Source organism: Halichoerus grypus, chromosome 6, assembly GCF_964656455.1.
Source record: "Halichoerus grypus chromosome 6, mHalGry1.hap1.1, whole genome shotgun sequence".
In the NCBI taxonomy this organism is placed as follows: domain Eukaryota; kingdom Metazoa; phylum Chordata; class Mammalia; order Carnivora; family Phocidae; genus Halichoerus; species Halichoerus grypus.
Window position 1 is genome coordinate 136,549,152 of NC_135717.1, and position 20,851 is coordinate 136,570,002.

The 20,851-nt window shown below is 38.3% G+C and overlaps 1 long non-coding RNA gene and 1 pseudogene across 1 annotated transcript in view; both read left to right on the forward strand.

Moving 5' to 3' along the window:
- The first annotated feature begins 12,593 nt into the window (after window positions 1-12,593).
- Window positions 12,594-20,851, forward strand: part of LOC144382401 (uncharacterized) — a 58,446-nt gene continuing 50,188 nt past the window's right edge. The window contains exon 1 of the long non-coding RNA XR_013449280.1: window positions 12,594-13,260. This is a non-coding gene — a long non-coding RNA (uncharacterized LOC144382401). The remainder of the gene's footprint in view (window positions 13,261-20,851) is intronic.
- On the forward strand, window positions 17,076-20,047 carry LOC118538746 (calponin-2 pseudogene; annotated as a pseudogene).

Here is a 20,851-nt window from a genome sequence, read left to right on the forward strand (position 1 = left end):
TTTCTACCATTGTACCCTCACAGTGATGTTGTCAGAATTAATTAAGGTCATGGATATGGCAGAGTTTTTAAACATCAGTGTGTTTTAGTCTTATTTGACTCAGCTCAGTCAATGTACGTGAATATTGCAACTGCATACCCAATGTTCACAAATATCTTCAGAAAAGATCTAGTGGAAGATTCCTGAATTGCCCTCTATTGAATGTCTTGTTATCAGTGATTGAATTTTAATTCTGCTCGAAGGATACATATCATTTATGTATTCTAGAAGGAAAAAGAAGTTACTTTTCTTCTACTTTTATTTGGTAATTTAAACATTTAAACATTTATCCAAGTATTGCAGTAATTTATAGAAAGATGCTCTCACCAAAAAATCTTTCAGAGTAGTTAGCTATGTATTTTGCTCTTAAAATCTTTTTTTTAAAGTGTATGTAAATGTATGAATATAATTATAAAATAATCTTTACTGTGTGACATGTGAAGGAGCACAGCTTATATAAAAGAGAGCTTACCCAGGGGCGCCTGGGTGGCTCAGTTGGTTAAGCGACTGCCTTCGGCTCAGGTCATGATCCTGGAGTCCCAGGATCGAGTCCCGCATCGGGCTCCCTGCTCAGCAGGGAGTCTGCTTCTCCCTCTGACCCTCCCCCCTCTCATGTGCTTGCTCTCTCTCATTCTCTCTCTCTCAAATAAATAAAAATAAAAAATCTTTAAAAAAAAAAAAAAGAGAGAGCTTACCCAAAAATCACACCTTTACCTTATCTTAATTATGAGCTTTGCTTATTCTAAAAGCCTATTCCATTGTTACAGGATTGCCAGTGTCTGTGCTATTCTCAGTGCCGGATTCAAAATAATACTTTCAGCCAAATATAACAATTAGACTTCTTCTATCATGATTTTTTGTCCATGTGTATATTTTGTTAAACATGGAAAAAACACAATTACATAATCTATGTAGCTTCCCCCGTCTGTTTCCTCTCTTCTTTCCTCTATGGACTTGGGCTGTGAAATGATTGCCTTTATCAGTAATTCATTCCATTGTCATTTAGCAATATGAGAAGTGAGTGGCCTGTCATGACCAAAATATATAAATGTACAAACCATGTTTTGGAGAACTAAAAAACAATGTTTCCTACATACACAGTCCAGTAAATCCAGCTAAATATTATAGAACATTTATTATAATTCTCTGTAATTGTAAATACTGTGATTATAATATACCCCTAAGATATATCTCAAAAATAAGTTTTGCTTTCCTAGTCTTGCACTTTTTTGAGGAAGATCAGTAAACTCAGTTTAACCTTCCAGGCTAAGGTTTAAATCAAGGAAAACTTCAGGATATAAATATTATAGGATTAGAGCATCTCATTCAAGACTGTACACTGAATATATATTTTTTCTGTTATATCATGATTTTTGCTACAGAATAATTCATTTTACAAATAATTTCCTGTTCCATCATTTTTTATTTAATAACAGAAGTCATCCTTTCTGCTTCCAGTTTTAATAGGCTTTTTTCCAGTTGTCAAGATTGTTTTTTGGTGGGTGCAAGATACTTTGTTGTAAATATAATGTGAAGTAAAAAATTGTATACTGTATCCTTTTATGTAAAACTTCTGGCCTAGCCAGCACAATTAGAATTGGTAACTATTGTTAAATATACCTCTGATGCTCCAAATATCTTTGCCCAAATAAGAAGCAATTTTAACTTGCCATTTTGAGTCACCAACATCAGTATTTCCAAGAATATGTCATGGTGACTATTGATCTGGGGGTTCTAGCTAAAGTAACAGTTATTATTTTATAGCATCTTAGTAGGTATTGCATGTCTCTTTGTGTGGGCATAACCTCTAGTTATGTTTCTATTAGACTATAGGATAACTGCCTCATCCCTTAAGACTTCTCTCAGAGATCCCAGCATGAATTTTTGTATGCTAAGCCATTACAAATGTACTTTCCAAATTTGGGGAAAGCCATCTGGCTCTTTTTGCCAGATGTGATTTACAGACGAATGGACAAAAACTGTATTTGTAATAGAGATTGTATTTAAGTTGAATGGTTCTAAATTAGTGCAGCTTTAAGATGCATGAGCATTCTGCCATTACCATCAGTAGTAAGCACAGGTGGTCCAAGTTGCTGCTCCCTTGGTGAGATTTTAGGTCTTCTAATATCTTTTGACTCTCAGTCTACTTGAACTGAATTTCTCGGTTGAGTCACCTCTGTAAATTCAACAAAAGCACTAGGTTACTGTCTGCAAATATGAAAGAAGAAAAGAACATTTCACAGACTCTCATTTAGTAATTTTCTCATAAGCTTGTTCAAAACGAAGTTGAGTCTTTAGAGAGACAGCACTATGCAATAGCAACAGTATAAGGATCTTCAAATTATAGAAATCAGAATTTTAATCCCAGCTTTCTGACCAATAATCTTGCCATTTTACACAGTACATAACTTTCCTGAGCCTTGATTTTTTTCATGTGTACAAAATGGGATTATAAAAGCAACTTTTTATGTTGGTTGTTCAGATTCAAAATTGCATACACACACAAACACATGTACACAAACATAATTAGCGTATAATGACTTCATTAAAACAACATGTCTGTCCTCGGGAACAGCAAAACTATCTACTCACTGATTTCCTCACTTTGTCTGCCCAATAAACTGCCAGAGTCATCTGCGTATAGCAGAGACCCTTGTTTGAGTTTGAGGTACCTTGGTTACGTCTGGAAACTTAATACAGCGTAGCCATCAAGATTATTCTAGGGGCTATGTCATGAGGGAATGTTATGGGCCAAATTGTGTCTCTTCAAAATTCATATATTGACGTTCTGACCCCCAGTACCTCAGAATATGATTGTATTTGGAGACAGGGTTTTTAAAGAGGTAATTAAGGTAGAATGAGATCATATGGGTGGACCCTAATCCAATATGACTGGTATCCTTATAAGAAGAGGAGATTAGAACACAGACTCAACAGACAGAAGGACTACCACTTGAGGACACAGAAGGAAGACGGCCATCAGCTTCCAAGGAGAGAAGCCCCCAAAGAAATCAAACCTGCTGACATCTTGAGCTTAGACTTCTAGCCCCCAGAACTGTAAAATAAATTTCTGTTGTTTAAGCCCCTCAGTCTGTGGTATTTTGTTATGGCAATCCCTGCAAACTAATACAACTGTATGTTGAAGCCAAGAGATTTGTTTTAAGGTTGATAACTCATCATCTGAAGGGAGGGAGGATTCTCAGTACATACAGCCTGGTGCTTATAACTCAGACTGATCCTGCCAGATTCTCATAGAATTATGACCAATGCTCATTGAGTACATAAAAATTGAAAAAATTTTTTGCCACATTTTGTGCCAACAGGTGACAGCTCTAATATAAGTAGCAGACCCAGAAGTAGAACTTGGGACACCAGATGGATCCCATGTCGTAGGATAAAGGAATACAAGAACATGACTAGAGTAGGGGTGAAATTGAGAAGCTTCAAAATAGGAAACAAAATGGATGGCAAGTATTTTATTTGTAGATTTTCAATGAATTTGTTGGTTCTAGTATCCCAGAGAGCATGATTACATATAATTACAGCTTATATTGGAGATGCATTACTATCTAACATAAAACTTGAGTTAGTCAAAGAGCATGTCTATAGAGTGGGTAATGAGGGACACTGAAGTTATTAAAATGTATCTGTAGCCAATTTGGCAATTATTTGATTTAGATTTAGCTATCAATCCAGAATATATTTAGAAATAAATGATCCTAATAATTTTACATTGATGAACAGCCCGATGAAATGAAGTTGTCAAATACTGGCATTATTCCCCATTCATGAAAAGCTAGAAATGGCCTTTTTAATGAGCACTATGTTTGTTTGGAAAAACACAAGGTCTGTGAAGCCAAGTAAACAGCATGAGGCTATCGGGTACAATAAAATATAAACAAAGAAGTGAGGCTAATCACGAACAAATTTGTGAATTAAGAAGTTTTCTCATTTTAAATGCTCGAGCTGTCTTTCCTCTTCTATTGCCATTTTGGTAATGTTTGACTTCCATTCACCAATGCCCAATGCCCAAATACTGTTCAGTTTTCATTCATGCTGTTTTTCATTTATTCATTCAACAAGTGGTTATTGAGCCCTTTATTTGTGTCAGTCGCTCTCGTAGTTCTAAGGTCTAGGGGTTTTGAAATAGCACAGAGAGAATCTCTGTGAGCATAGAGCTAAACTGGACTTTGCTAAGACTAGAGCATGCCAGACTCATTTCTATCTCAGGGCATTTATATTAATTGATGTTTCCCTTTGGACCTCTCTCTCCTCACATCTTCACATCTTGGTTTTCATTGTCCAGGTCTCTACCTATATTATTTTTAGAATACTCCAATGGGTAAGGATGCTAGAGGCCTTAGGACCATACGGTCAGGTCTCCCAGGAGAAAAGGATGAGTTTCATGGTCAGAATTATAGTTTCAGGATTTAGAAGACCCTATGAAATAAAACTGATCTCAGCAAAAGTAGCTGCTCCCTAATCTCCATTTCTGCTATTTATTATGACTCAGTTACTTCCCCAGCTCTCCTTCCATTCCTGCAGGTGTTACTGGAAGCCTTCAGAGTATAGACTCGGATCAAAGTGTTGGACTCAACTAGCTACATGATCTCCCTGTACCTCAGTTTGCCACTTCTGTAGGATTTGGAAGGATCCTATAATACTTGTAGGATTGTTGTGATAATGGAATGAGATGGTATATGAAATGATCTTCCTAGCGTCTGGTTACAGCTGTCCATGCTATAATTATAAGTGTCAATGTACTTTGCTTTTGCTTCCCTTGTATTTTCTGTTCATTAGCAGCCACTTCTGCTTCAATCGCAGATTTTACTTGCTACCTTCTCAGTACAGTTTTAGCCTTCTGCCCACCCCCATCTTGCCCTAGTTGCCTTTATTAATGCCTCAAAGAGATGATCTTGATTTAATCACCATCACGCATGTTTGGCCAAACTTTAATGACAGATGGAGCTGGTCCTCGCCTCCCCACTCTACTCCTGGCCTCAGGGCGGCTGTGACTCAGCAGCAAAGAAACACGGCCTCCTTCATCAAGGGTACTTCAGGCACTGAGACCCTCACAGGCTTCTCTCCAGGGCATCCACCACTCATGAATGAAACACCTTACCAGAAATCTAAATGAAGTTTCCAAGTGCTGGTTCCTAGTACTTGTTGGAGATACTCCTGAAAGAGATGTCCGAAAACTAAGGAGAGAAAAAATAAGTAAATAGAAAATGATATTGAAATAAAACAAAACAGGAAGTCTGCTTTTTTTTTTTCCCTCCCAGAAAAAGTAAGTTGTTTCCACAGCTGGAGGCTAAAAAGAGCTGCATTATCTATAGCCCATTAAATGGAGATCAGTCCTTAATATTTTACTCATGTACACACTTCATTTTGATGCAATTTTCCTGTATAACCAGCCAGAATCATTTGCAGGATATTTAACAAAAATGATGGAAATACTCAGCTGCATCTGTTCATCATTTGGCTAACCATATTTTTGCATAAATTTAACATGGGCGTAAGCCACCACCATTATTTTCCTCATCCTTTTACTTCGCTGTTCAAATCTGCAAGCCAAAATTTATTATTATTCAGGTAGCCAATCACATTACCATCCCGCAATCAAGTCAAAAGCAGCACAGCAAAATTGAGGAGATGTTGTTTGCTAAAACTGCAGGGGCGTACAATACTTCCATGAGGCAACAACCGGTGGTTGTTGCAATGACAAACAGCTTTAATAATGAAAATAGACTCTTGGTTTTACCTACACAGATGCAGTTTAATTTTCTTCTTCCTTATTAGAATCCTCACTAGCTCTCCTCCTCCACCCTGCCCTCAGTTATAAGAATGAGTTGGCAAACACCACAACAGTTCTATTCATTCTCAGTTTAATATACAATTTCTCATATACACAAAGGGGTGAAATGGTTTCTAAAAACATTGGCTGGTAATGATGACAGTAGAATCTAATTCCCTCAGGTGCTCACTTAATACTTATCTCTCTGCTGGAGAGTGTAATAAGGTTGTCAGGATTATTGAAGTTGACAGAGCACCAAGCTCAGATTAATTACATCATAGAATTCAGAAGGAATTAGAAAAAGCAACAATACTGCTTCTGGCAAGTGCATATATTTTTTTATGGTTCTCTAAGGACTCTCAGTATAATATAATACAAATGAGTGAAGGGTGGCTAATGTAATTGATTTGTAGGTTTTGTGATACATGTTCTGAAAGATCAGTTATTCTGAAAGTAAGAAATTACCACCACAAATTCAAAGAAAATACTCAGAGTGGAATGTCTTAAATAAGGGAGGAGTAATTGAAGGGTAAGTGAAGGGTACTAATATATATGAGTCTCCTATTAAGTTCCAGAAAATTTGTATTCACTGCAATATTTAATCCTTACAAACAGGGTAAATAGGTATTGTCCTTTAAAAATGGAAACTGAAGCTGAAATACACTTTCCCCAAATCTCATATCTAGTGGGTGGTCAAGTAGCATTTGAATTTATTACCCAGATTTCAATCTCTTTCTTCTTCAACATAGGTAGTACCAAGGCATGGCTCTTGAAAAATTGCCATGTGAGATGAAGAAAAATTTACATAGGAAAAACTCATACGATATTAATAAATACATATTGAATGCCTTTTTTAAACAATGCTAAGGACTTATTTATTTATTTGATTAAAATACAAGAAGTTTTAGAATTCAGTGAGTCACTTATAATTAGCTTTTAAAATCTAAAATATTTAAAAAATCATACAGGGCAGCCTACACCACTACACTCATCAAAAACTGGGTACATACCACTGTTGCAGGTTGTAAACCTAAAATACACCAGGATAAAGAATAAAACACAATGAAAAAAGTTTCTGGGCAGCTAAAATAGATATTACAAAGCAATTGCTCCTCAGTTCACACAACAGACTTGCAACCAGATATTCTATGGGACTATTCCTATTTGTCTAGATGGAGAGGGATTGACTGAGGCTGCAAAGTTGAGGGCAAAGGGTAAAAAGCACAGCGCAGCACTCTGAAGAGGGCTCACCTGTTCCAGACAACTTACTAAGATAAGAGGTGGCCAAGCTGGTCATTATCAGTACCTGTGCAAAGTCTCCAGGTGGGGTAAAAGAAGGCTAGAGATTTATTAGAGATAGAAACTGCTATGGCATTTCCTCCCCTCCCTTTCCCAGGGAGGCAGGCTCCTCCTCCACACTTTAAAAAAGTGAGGGCCCCCTCTAAGATGACTCATAGAGTTTAGAGTTGTCAGCCATGAAAGAGACACAGCTGAGCTGCAGAAACTTGTAGGGAAAGAATGAACATGTTGAGAAAATACTTCTAAGTATGTGTTTGGAAGGGAAGAAAAAATCAGGTATCTGACTTTCTCTAGAAAAGATCTCAACTCAAAACCTGGCTGAATGAACCTATAATGGAAGACAGGGCAAGTGGAAGGGCAAAAGTGTTAGCAGACCTGAACTTCCCCTGTTTTGTGGAACAAGAATTTGTAAGTTTTCCAGTGGCCCAGAAGGAAACTCTGGAGGGCACCCAAGAATGCTTCCCAGGGCAAGGGAAGTTCCCCTTATCTATAAAGCCAGGGCATGGGGGTGATGTGAGATCTTCTAGGAAATAAATCCCCCACAAAAAGAAATGGTGTTGGAATTCAAAGAAGCTGCTAATATGGTGTAGGAAATATGTCAAATATGGCCACCTGCCAAAACCACAGAGAGAGAGAGAGAGAAACACAATAGGAAATTGTTGGATAGGGATGAGAGAAGAGGCATTTGGAATAGAGCAAACTAAAAGACCAAATTCCAGCCCCCCACACCCACCCCTTCCTCTCTGCTGGGCCTATAGCATATGGTCAGACCTCAAAGGGTGAGAAGGGAAAGCTTTACATTGAATGCAAAATTAAAATATTGATTTACATTGGGTCAGATAATTTAATATCTGAGAGTGACCCCTAAATTAGAGTATATCCCCGAAACGCCACCCAAGGGCAGAAAGGGGACTTTAAGAGGCTGTGATTAAGGCAATGAGAAGACAAAATAAAGCTGTGTCTATACCAGCCCATTGCATAAATCGGTTGCACATGCACAGAAGAGCCCCCTTGGGCTTACAGGGACAGAATATTTACTCTGACTTTGCAAAGAAATGTATCGTTTCTGCAGTATTTATCATTTTTTCGAATATGGCTACGTTAGCCAGCAGGGGAATGGCTGTTCCTAGCTGGTATGTTGGCAACAGTGAGCAGCGATAGCTGCCCGCCTTAGAGCGGGGAAGAAAACAGCAATGCTGGAAGAGGCTGACTCGAGACTGCAGAATCAGATCAGTAGTCCCCATTTTCCACTGGGGCAGACCTCCCAGCAGCCCCTCTCAAAGCCCACCCTCCTTCCCTGAAACACACACACTCAAGTGGCTTCTGAGAAAGTGATTCAATAGGTCTACAGGAAGCCCCAGAAGCTTTAGTGACTCCCAAAGTGATTTTGCCCAGATTTTGCCAATTTTGAAGAAAAACAAATTGTGTTAGTACCCTCCGGTTAATGGTATTAGTAATGATGTTCTTATGTCCCATCTATTTCCAATTTTAGTATCTTATAACCAGGCATAGGAAAAGCATAATACATTTTAAATGATTTCCATTCAAAATTAATTTTAAGAGTTTGCTGCTCATAGATGCGTATCTTCAGCTTGTCAGAAAACCCAGTTAGTGGATCAGAATGATGTGTTTCCTATATGTATTAAGTAGCCAAGATTTTCCTGGGTGAATATATTAAGTGCCATATAATGGAGTCACGAAATTAAGACCAGGGAGATTCAAGGTAAGACAGATATGCCGGGCTGGCAGAATGTTTTCAGGAGCTCAGATTTAATTCCTGGGCTTAAAGACTAAGTAAATGAAGACATGTGTAAATGTTAACCAGCACAGAACACAGTGCAAAACTAATTCAAAGGAGAAGTAATTGCCCATCTAGTCCTGAGGGTGGGTAAAATTATTGTGAAAAAGAATTTTGGACATTTTGCTCTCAGCACGCTCCTGCAAAGGGAGGACAAGCTGAGGAAATGGCTGGGTTTATTTATGAGATTGCTTAAAGGATACATTACACAGAAGATAAACCGGAGAAATTGCATGGTCGTGTTTGCCCATATACAATCAAATGCTCTGCACAATTGATGTATCCAATAAAATCACGAGATGCTACATAGACTGTACAAAATAGCAGAATGAGGGCATTTTCCTTGGAAGATGTCCAGGAGAGAGTATATGAAATAATTTATTGTATTGCCTAAACCCTGAAATCAGAGATGTCTGAGGAAAAAATACAGAGAGAGAAGAAAAACCACTAATAGCAAATCATGGAAGCCTTAAAGCCCTTACCCACAAGAGGGTTGCAATTTTTGTTCACTGAGGATTCCTGTTTCAGAGTACTTTAGTACACAGTGAATATTCAAAAAGTTGACTGAGGCTGAATACTAGGAAAATCATTCCCTCAACTTCGTAAATTAAACTCAATTCACTAAAACAAGTAGCTAAATTGACAACTTAATAAATACATGCGGGGTGAAGTGAGTGCTTGCTTCTTTTTAGGATTCCTTTCCGTAACATAGAAAATGAAGGTTATTTAAATGTCCTGAGGCATCACTGCCTTTGTAAGCCAGTGTTATTCACATATAGGTAAAATTAAAGAGAAGATTGGGTGCCTGGGTGGCTCAGTGGTTAGGCGTCTGCCTTCAGCTCAGGTCATGATCTCAGGGTCCTGGGTTTGAGCTCCGCATGGGGCTCCTTGCTCAGTGGGGAGCCTGTTTCTCCCTCTCCCTCTGCCTGCCGCTCCCCCCGCTTGTGAGTGCTCTCACAAGAGAAGATGAAATTTATTACTATGCCTACTACAAACTTTCACTGGAGCTAACCCATGCAGTCTTTTTATTATTCCTACTTCATCTGTCAAGAAATGATCTTAATTTACTTACTCTGTTTGCCCATTCTGGGTAAATTTTCCTGAAGATTAAAATATCCTAAAAAATCTTCTTCTCTCTGATCCATTTATGTTCCTTTTGATGTGACCTCTTTTGCCTTTTGCCTCATATTATATTTTAGTTCCTTTACACAAATACATATTTAATATTCTCTGTGTCCATACATAGAGCTGGTTCACCTGCTAACATTTACTTGGCCATCTGCAAATAGCTTCACACATATTGTCCCTCTGAGCAGTGTCCAGACATTCCTTCTCCTGCCAAGAGATGTTTATGGCAACATCCCTGTACTTCATCCCTGAAAATAGGCCATAGTTTTAGAAATAGAAGAGCCAATCAGTCCTCCTTGGAGTTTCTTTTCTAGAGAAATTCAAACTCCAAAACATCCAGAGCTTCACAACTGGCTCAGATTCTGCTTCATTCTTAGTGTCCACAGTTCTTTCTACACACTCTGTGATGGTGGTGATTGTTTTCATTCCTCGCTGCTTGGATCCCAACCAGGAAGACACTCCAATTCATTTTAGGTTAAAAACCACCTAAGATCCTATTCCATGGGTGGGTCATAATTCATATTTCCAGGTCTAAACAGGGGAGCAGGCAGTTGACTCTAGCACTTTCAGACATTGGTATTAAAACACCATTGCTGCACTCAACATTTCTGTAGACATCATTGCATACATGTTCTCATATATGTATTAAATAAATTCCTAAAACTGCAATATGATTTTAAATGTTAAAAAATTAAAGAATAAGGTACAGTCAAAAAATTAAAGAGTGATGTGTCATTTACTTCCATTTTTCTCAATTACCCTAAAAATAACATATTTTGAGACTATTTTCCAACACTTTTTCTCATATTGTTCTCTATCTACTGTTCCACTTATCATTTATAAAATTGTATTGGAATAGTTTATATTCTTCTCTATCTGTTCTTCTGGACCAGTGCTGTCCAATAGTACTCTCTGAAGATGGAAATATTCATATGATGCCCAATAAGAGAGCCACTAGCCACATAAAGCTACTAAACACTTGAAGTAAATATGTCTAGTGTAATAGAGGAACTGAACTTTAAATTTTATTTAATACTAACTAATTTAAATTTAAAATGTGTTTGGTGGCTCCCTTTTGGACAGCACAGTTCTACCCTTTGGGTCCTTGAGGGTAGCAACTTTGTCTTTCATTTCTTTATGACCAGCACCTAAAATAGTCAGGACAGTCTGGAATCTGCTGTGGTAACACATCAACCTCAATGTATCAGTATTTTTATATTACAAAGTATATTTCTTGCTCATCATACATGTCCAGTGTGAATTGGTGGGAGCTGTGATCCCTACCATTATTCAAGGTCCCAGGCTAATGGAAATTCCAACACCTTGTAGCTGCATTTGGAATACAAGACCTCTGAGCTTCCCATAGTGTGATCAAGCGTGCATGGAAATTTAAACCCCCTCTTCTATGCTTTGCTAAAAACCTACTGGTTAGGACAAGTCACATGGATTCCCTTGAATACCAGTTGGTAGGGAAAAGTGGGGGAATATGTTGTTATTAAATGATGAGTAATTATCTCAGCCACATAAAGTGTCTGGCACATAATACTCTATGAATGCTGCTTGAATGCTGAATAAGGGAATATTGTGATTGACAGACAGGAGAAGAGCATTGCAGAGAAATGAAAAAGCAATGACACTGAAGTGGGAAAGTAAAAAGAGCCTATTCTGTGAAAATTGGTAAGTATAAATTTGAGGCAGATAGATAAAAATGGTGGATGCTAGGTCAAGAAGTTTAAAATATACTTGGAAAATAACCACGAATGGATGGTGTGCTCTGGGTCATCAAATCATCAGAACTTTAAAAACATTTTTAAATTAAGCTTGATATTACGTTAGAAAGGAAGAGCGTCTTCTTTTTCCAAGACAGCAAAATAGAGAATATGGATGAAAATTTAAGAGAAATTTTGAGAGATCCAACAAATGTGTGAGTGAAGATGGAAAACTATGAGTGGCACAACAACTAACACATTGTCCCATATAATATTCCAGACACTGTCTAAACACTTTACATCTATTGATTCATTAAACCCCACAAGAAACATATGTGATATATACTATAAGCTCTCCCCAGCTTAGGGATGAGGAAACTAAAGTTTTAACAGAGCAGTTAAGGAATTTACCACAAGTCGTATAGCACATAAGTGGTGATTTCTTTGGTCTATAAAGCAAGAGGTATGGAATCTACTAAGAAAAGAATGAGGATTTGCAGAACTGTAGAAAATGCCTAAAGAGTCACCCTAAGGAATATAATAAGTCAGTAAGCCCTCTTAGGTTTAGTAAGAGCTATGTCGTGTCACTCCAATTTTCTACCACAAAATCAGTAATTGGGTAAAGCTATTCAACAAAGATAAAAGGAAATCCTAAGCAAAAATATAGCTGAGGTAACTATTGTTTTGTTCAGCTGGGGTTGATTCCTTGTAGAAATTTCAATGCCCCATCTCTCTGGCTACTTTTTACTTACAACTTAAGTGAGGAGAAACTCCACAGGAGAATGCATCAGAGGTAACAATATATCCAGTCCTTATTTACTTTTGTTGACTAGTTGCTCTAATTGGTTGCTATTTTTAGCAGTGTTGATTTAAAAAAGTTGATGGGGAAAGAAATTGGCTTATTTAGATGTCAAGCCATTTATTTGTATCTTACTTGTCAATATGTGGGGTTCAAAAACTATTTGTTCACCATCGTCATGCATATTTGGAAGTTGAGGGTGTGTTCCATATACGAAAGTGCATAAATTCTGCTATTTTTAAGATCAAATGTATTTTCCCTTTTAATTATTGCTAATATTTATTCATATCAGTTTTTATAAAAAAACATTTCTGAGGCAAATAAAATGCTAGTTACAGGAAAGATACAGGCCCTTGGTCATACCATTTTGTTGCTCTACAAAATCAGTGAGGATTCAGGAAAAAAAAAAAAAAAAAAACCATCTCTGGCAGTGCAAACTCACGGTTGCACATCGATTATTTGCCAGGTGGCTACCGCTGAGAACAAATGACATCTGTAGAAAATCAAATAAGGCAAGGCAACAACTTTGAAAGTGCCATCTGAGTTTTCATTCATTTCCTAATGTCATGTTTTTCAAATTGCATCACGTTCTCATTTCTGCTCTCTGTTGTTACTTAGGAAATAGAAAGCAAAAATTAAACTACATTTTGAAATGTGACCTCAATTAAGAAAAGAAGTTGTCATTGTCCTTGTGGTAAGCATCACTATTTATCAATGTATTTGATCCTATTTAGGGAGGCACTAAAGAAAGATATGTTCAGGAACATTCAAGGGTCTTTGTTGCTCCCACAGAGAGAGTTCTCTCCCATGTTCTGTAGTCTTCACAATGTCCACGAACTTCATAAATGTATATGCAAATGAAAAAAATGAATGCGTGCATTTTTTCTGCAAGAGGACCTATCATGCTAAGATATTGTTTCTAAAATCAGCTAAGATTACTTGCTATCTTTAAACAAAATTATTTTCTTACTCTTCTATCCCATTTTCCCCTTCCATAAGCAGATTAAGCTCAAGGAAAATGGTTAGTGACAGTGGTCAGTCTCTTTTTAGGAGAACCAACAGAAACCCTGATTAACTAGGAAAATTCCAGTTACATTCCATCGTATCTACCTGATACTTGGGAACCTGGAAAATTACCCAATAGGGCATTAATTATCACAGGGAGACACTGATTTTCAAGACTTGCTTTTAAAAGATTCATGTTCAGAAAAACTCGAAATCATGTTCACAGTTCACATATTTGTGTGTGTTGAGTGGTCTGAGGAGGCAAATCTGGAAGATGGGAAGGAAGAAAGCTGGAAGAAAAAAATATGGGTAGAGGGGGACAGGGAGAGATACAGTTGCATAGTTTTACTAAGGGAAGACACAATGTAGAATAAATTTTTAAAAAGCGATTAATATATATTTTAATATATTTATTGAGGTATAATTTACATACAAAATCGTCATTCTTTTTAAGGGTACAGTTGATGAGTTTTGACAAATGTGTGTAGTAGTGTAACTACCAACACAATCAAAATATAATACATTTATCTTCATCACCCAAAAAATTTCCCTCATGTCCCTTATCTGCCCATACCCAGGCCCTGGCAAAAATGATTCATTTTTTTTAAGATTTTATTTTTAAGTAATCTGTATACCCAACGTGGGGCTCAAACCTACATCCCCAAGATCAGGAGTCGCATATTCCACTGACTGAGCCAACCAGGTGCCCCAGAAATGATTCACTTTCTGATTTATGATATTGCCTTTTCAAAATGTCACATGAAGTGAACCATACAGTGTCTAGTCCTTTTTGTCTGACTATGTTACTGTTAACATAATGCCTTTGCAATTCATCCATGTTATAAGATGTATTAGCAGCCCATTCCTTTTTTTCGCTGAGTATCATTCTATTGTATGAATTCTCCACAGCGTGTCGACCCGTTTTTCAGTTGATAGACATCTGAGTTGTTTCCAGTTTGGGTCTATTATGAATACAACTGCTTGAACCACTCACTGAGTACAGGTCTTTTTATGGACATTTGTTTTCATTTCTATGAGGTAAATACATACCTACAATAGAATTCCTGGGTCTCCACTATATGTTTAACTTTATAGGTAACTCTGAAACTCTTTTCCAAAATAGCTTACCATTTTGCATCCCCAACAGTGATGGTTAGCATCCTAGTATCTTTCCTAACATTTGGTATTGTCCGTTGTTGTTTTTTTAAGCCATTTTAATGGATTTGCAGTGGTAACTTATTAACTGCCATTTTAATCTGCATTTCTATATTAAGTAATAATGTTGAGCATCTTTATATCATTTATTGACCTAATTATTTTTTGTGAAGAACCTGCCCAGTTTTTTTTGCTTATTTGTCAAATCGTTGTCTTTTTACTATTGAATTGTAAGAGGTTTTTAAAATACACATATTTCAGATACAAGTCCCTTATTCAGTATTTGTTTTACAAATATTTTTTCCTAGACTTCTTAGAAACAATTCAGAAAAAGAAGAAAAAAGGGAAGGAGTTAACTTACTGATTTCCAGGTTTGCTATAAAGCTATAATAATCAAAAGGGTATGACATTGGTATAAGGATGAACATATAGAACAATGGAACTAACTAGGAACTATTATAAATTTACACTTATAAAACAACTTTACGTACATCATCTTTTATCTAATTTAACCCTCAATTTTTCTTTTCACAGCAGGAGTATATTATACATCTTTGTAATTCTTCAACCATCAAAATGAACAAAATTTCCATAGGTTGTATTTCATTGTCTCATAAGATAAACTTTTTTTTGAGTATTTTTATTTTCCTTTTATTGTGAAACTTCCACTTAGCCATAATGCACATTCCCCTTCTGACTTGTTGTAACAGACTAGTCATATATTGTTAGGCTTCTGTAAATTTCTTATTCTAAAGAGGCTTTATCTCCAAGACTGTGTCCCTTTTTAACCTAACTATAATTGTTCTACAGTCCATAAAGCTATAATTGTTCTACAGTCCACATAAGATTATCTTAGAGTTCTTGGTGAAGTACATTCAAGGCTCTTCAACCTCATACTCAGGAAGAGAAATTGGGCAGAACTTTCACTGTACCCAGGTAAGCCTAAACAAATATCTGTTTTAACCCTCCTCTTAAATTTTCCTTCCTAAAGTAGTCTAAGAAGTACAGGAATTCAATCGGGGGTGGGGGGAAATTCCAGCCATAAATTTCCCCTTTGTCATTCCTTCCTATTGGACACAAGATCTCTTGTTATAGTCCTGGAAATGCCTACCATCTAAAATGAAGCCAGGTCTGTTTAAGGAAAGCTCTCTGGTGTGCAGGTCCTCCTGCCTCTAGCAAAGACAAAAGGCATTCCTCCTTAGTCAATCTTTGCTGACAAGGGCTCTGCACTAGGATTTGAGACTAAAACCTCACTCGAGTACTTCACTTGGGCAGGTGGTGTCCAAATTTTCCCAGAAACTTAACCGGAAAAAACTCCTATGTTAACAAATTCCACATAATCCCCTGGCACTGTCTTCATACCTATAATATTTATAGCCTTGGGAAATTGAAATAGTGTTAGAGAAAGAACCCTGAGGACTTTGAGCGCACAGAGGGCCTGGCAAATTGTGGGGTTCTCAGTCAAGAGTGAGGGCTCGGGGCGCCTGGGTGGCTCAGTCGTTAAGCTTCTGCCTTCAGCTCAGGTCATGGTCCCAGGGTCCTGGGATCGAGCCCCGCATCGGGCTCCCTGCTCCGTGGGAAGCCTGCTTCTCCCTCTCCCACTCCCCTGCTTGTGTTCCCTCTCTCACTGTGTCTCTCTCTGTCAAATAAATAAATAAAATCTTAAAAAAAAAAAAAAGAGTGAGGGCTCAAGTAGCAACTGAAAAGGCAAGCGGAGGAGCTCTTTATGGCCTCTCTTTACCACTTGACTCTAGCCAGAGGCAACGCAGCTGCAACACAGATTTTGTAGAAAAATTCAATGAAGCAGTGGCGTAAGACAAAAGAAATATTGTTTCAGTAATAAAATTCTTCACTAACTGATAAAGTTGTCTCTGGCTTTTCTGTGAATCCTGGTGAAACCAAGGTGTATTGAAAAATGCATTACTTCTAGCTTTCTCACCCTACTTTTCCCATCCGTACTCGTTTTTCAACCAGGCAATCCCTTCATTCATCCACTCAGTATACATTTATTGAGTTCCAGGTACAATTTTTTGCCTCTGAAATACTGCAATTAGAAGAAACTCCCTCGGGGCGCCTGGGTGGCTCAGTCGTTAAGCGTCTGCCTTCGGCTCAGGTCGTGATCCCAGGCTCCTGGGATCGAGCCCCACATCGGGCTCCCTGCTCCGCGGGGAAGCCTGCTTCTCCCCTCCTTCTCCCCCTGCTTGTGTTCCCTCTCTTGCTATGTCTCTCTCTGTCCAATAAAAAAATAAAATCTTTAAAAAAAAAAAAAAAGAAGAAGAAGAAACTCCCTCAAGGTGTTCACAATTGCTTTAGAGACAAGTGGACAGAAAGATCTGGTCTAGTGTGAAAATGAATAGCACGGAGTGTTTGGGGAGTGCAGAGGAGAGATTGAATTACAGACACAAAAACCTACATCCAATAGTGCAAATTCCTATATTGGAACTCAAGACGCAACTTTTCAAGACAGCCTTTGTTCAACCCTATCTTCTAAGAAGAGCCCTTAGTCATGTATTTGGGAAACCCAGTTTTTGTGGACTTCAAATTTTGGAAGGTGGTGATGGGACAGTAAGAACTCTCCTGGCTACCTCTTGCAGAATTTAGGAATATTATTATATACAGGGTTTGCAATTACTATCTCCAGTGCCCTTATACTAAGTACTGGATGAAATTATAAAACCCACAAAACTCTGTCTCCTAAGAAATAAATAATTTCAAGAATGAGAACAATTAAAAGAAGCCGTGAATCTCTACATGTTTCACAAAAAAAGTATATTCAAAATAATTTTAATTTTATTATTAAAAGTAAAATGTACACAATATAATGGAGCTTTTGCTCTGGACTATTTCACCAAGTTGCTTAAATTTAGATATTAATTATGAATAAGGTTATTAATAATGACCTAAGGTATCTCTTGGTGATGAAAAAATATATTTGAAATTAGGCAATACCTTAATCATATTTAAAAAGTTCTTTCTTACTGATTAAATCAATGTAGATTAAGAGGGATATTACTCTTAATGTGCTTTCCATGAATATGAAAAGATCCTAGAAATACAAGACATTCATAAAAATTAGTAAATGTTCTGAGGATCTAGTCAATAATACCCATCCCCAATTTAATCAAAGATTCTAAGATTTGTTTTTTTTAATAACTTGAATGTTTAGAAATGGAAAGTTCTATACAACCAAATTTTTACTTTCAGAACCCTGACTTTTAATTTCCGTTATTATTTATATATTTTTATTTCACAATAAAGAATTTGGTTTTGAACTATGCTAATTTCTGAACTGAATCTTTCTCATGACAATTTATACTATAAGATGCTACCAAATAATATTCACAAATCACACGTTTAATCTAGGATTAAGTCTCTGTCTTAATCAAAAGCATAAATATCTCCGGTTCTCAAAAGATCCAAGTCCCATTTTCTTAAACTTGCTTCCAAGGTCTTCATGATTTGGACCCAAACCCCTTTAAGAGCTCTGTCTCTTATGAATACTTTGTGTACTACACTCTCCAGAAAAATAGAACATCTTATTATTCCCCAAGTATAGTATGAATTTTCTTCTCCTGTGCTCTTGACTTTGTCTTTTCTTAAGTATTTTATCAATACCTGCCTATTAAAATCCTACCAATTTTTTAATCTAAAAAAATGTTTTTACTTTTTAATGATTGCATAAGTATCTTGCATAAGTATCTTTAGACAGGAATCATTTTATAAAATACTCTTACTATGCTCATTTTAATACATGGTTTAATATTCTAAGTAGTTTGTGGATCAGTGAAAGAAGAAAATGTTTTTTTCAAACATAGGAATTTAATTTGAAATCTGCTACCATTTAGCAGATCAGTTAAGAATGTGTTCTGGAGTAAAAGTAAATGGGTTTGTATTTTGGGTCCATCACTTTCTAACTGTCTTTGGAAAGTTATTTTTCTGTGCTCCAGTTGTCCATCTTGAAATGAGTTTAACACCAATCCAGACCTCATAGGGTTGGTGTAAAAATTAAATTAATGAGTGCAGTTAGCATGCTTAGTAGAGTGTCAGCATATTTTAAACAATGAATAAAACTTAATGAATGATTAAGTGGAAGATAAAATACTTGTAAATAAGTTTTCCTGAGCATGTTCTACTTTTAGGTATATATGGGGCCTTTGCTTAAATTATTTTCTGTTAGTCAAAACCATTATCATATTATCAACCCAATTTGACTAAGAATCAGATTTTTAAAAGTCTCCCTTACAGCCTGCCAGCCATGAACTCGAGCAGTTAACAAGGGGCCCTCCAAATGGGCTCTTGGTGGAGGTCAAGAACTGGCTCCTGTCCAAATATGATCCTCAGAAGGAGGTGGAGCTCCGAAGCTGGGTAGAGGGACTCACAGGCCTCAGTATCAGGCCCGACTTCCAGAAGGTTCTGAAAGATAGAATTATCTTGTGCACACTCATGAGTAAGCTGCAGCCGGGCTCAGTCCCCAAGATCAACCGCTCCATGCAGAACTGGCATCAGCTGGAAAACCTGTCCACTTTCATCAAGGCCACGGTCAACTACAGCATGAACCTCATGGACCTGTTTGAGAGCGGGAACATAACACAGGTGCAGGTGTCTTTTCTTGCCCTGACCACGAAGACCAAAGACAAAGGGGCTGCAGCGTGGCTTGAAGATCGACGTCAAATACAGAAGCAAGAACACAACTTCGATGATGCCACCATGCAGGCGGGCCAGTGCGTCACTGGGCTCCAGATGGGCACCAACACATGTGCCAGCCAGTTGAGCATGACGACTTATGGCACAAGAAGGCGTCTATACGACCCCAAGAACCATGTCCTGCCACCCATGGACCACTCAACCATCGGCCTCCATGTAGTCACGAACAAGAGTGCCAGGCAGATGGGCATGACGGCACATCTACGATACCAAGCTGGGGACTGACAAGTGTGACAACTCCTTGTGTCCCTGCAGATGGGCTACACACAGGGAGCCAACCACAGTGGCCAGGTCTTTGGCTCGGGCCGGCAGATATATGACCCCAAGTACTGCCCTCAAGGCCCAGTGGCAGATGGGGCTTCAGCGGCTGCAGGTGGCTGCCCAGGCCTGGGGAAGGCCCCAGAGTGCACCCCCTACCACCATGAGGAGGCACACTACTGAGGCGCCTGAGCCGGGTGTCTCCCCACTTCACCCTGTGTGCTTTTTGGGTTCTGTTTTTGTCTTGTTTTTCTCCTTTTCTCCTTGTCTGAGTGGTGCCAGTTGAGGGTTTGTGAGGAAGGGATAAAGGCACATGCAGAAGCGTGTGGCGCAGGGGTACCCGCCAGGGCACATCCAGGCAGCAAATTTCCCAGCAGGATTAGGGCTGAGCCGTGGGGGTTTGGGGGAAGAAACCTGGGCAAGGAGGGAACAGGCCCCAAATGGTTTCTGGTTGCTTCTCCCTCTCTTCCATTTTCTCTGCCGATCAGTTTGTGGTTTCTGTACCCACAGAAGTTTCAGGAAGTTTTAATGAAAGAAAAATAATTCTTTGCAGGAGAGTGGTAGGTGGATGCTAGAAGGGGATGCTGGGAAGGAAGTAGGTCCCCTGCGAGAGGGCCAGGCCACAGTCCAGAAATATTTTAGGTCTTGGGAGGAACTGGATTTTGCCAGCACTCTCAGACCACCCCCTGCAAGGGCCTAGTGGAGAAACTGAGGCCCAGATAGGACAACAGAGTTCTAAGTGGTTGAGGCAAAGCCACCCCCTTTCCCGTATGTGTCCCCATTCCTCTGCCAAGTACTGCACAAGGATCCCCACCCGGAGGTCCTCCCTGGGGACTGGCCCCCATCCAGGAGTCCTGGGACCAAGAGATAATGTGAAATGTCAACTGTGGACCAAAGGCAATAAAAACCTCCTTAGGAAGAGAAAACCAAAAGGCTCCCTTGCAAAGTCCTCTATAATAATTACTTGAGCTATGAATTTTGAACCCATTTCAACAGTTTGATTCCAAATTACTGCTCTAAAATAAGCTCTGTATATGGTCCTATATCAATGGTTTCCAAGTTTTCACTCTATTTCTCCTCCTTACCCCATCCATCACTCCTGCCAAAATTGTCTCTTATGACGCAGGAGTGAGCATTTGTGGGATTTCTGCAGGTGAAGCACA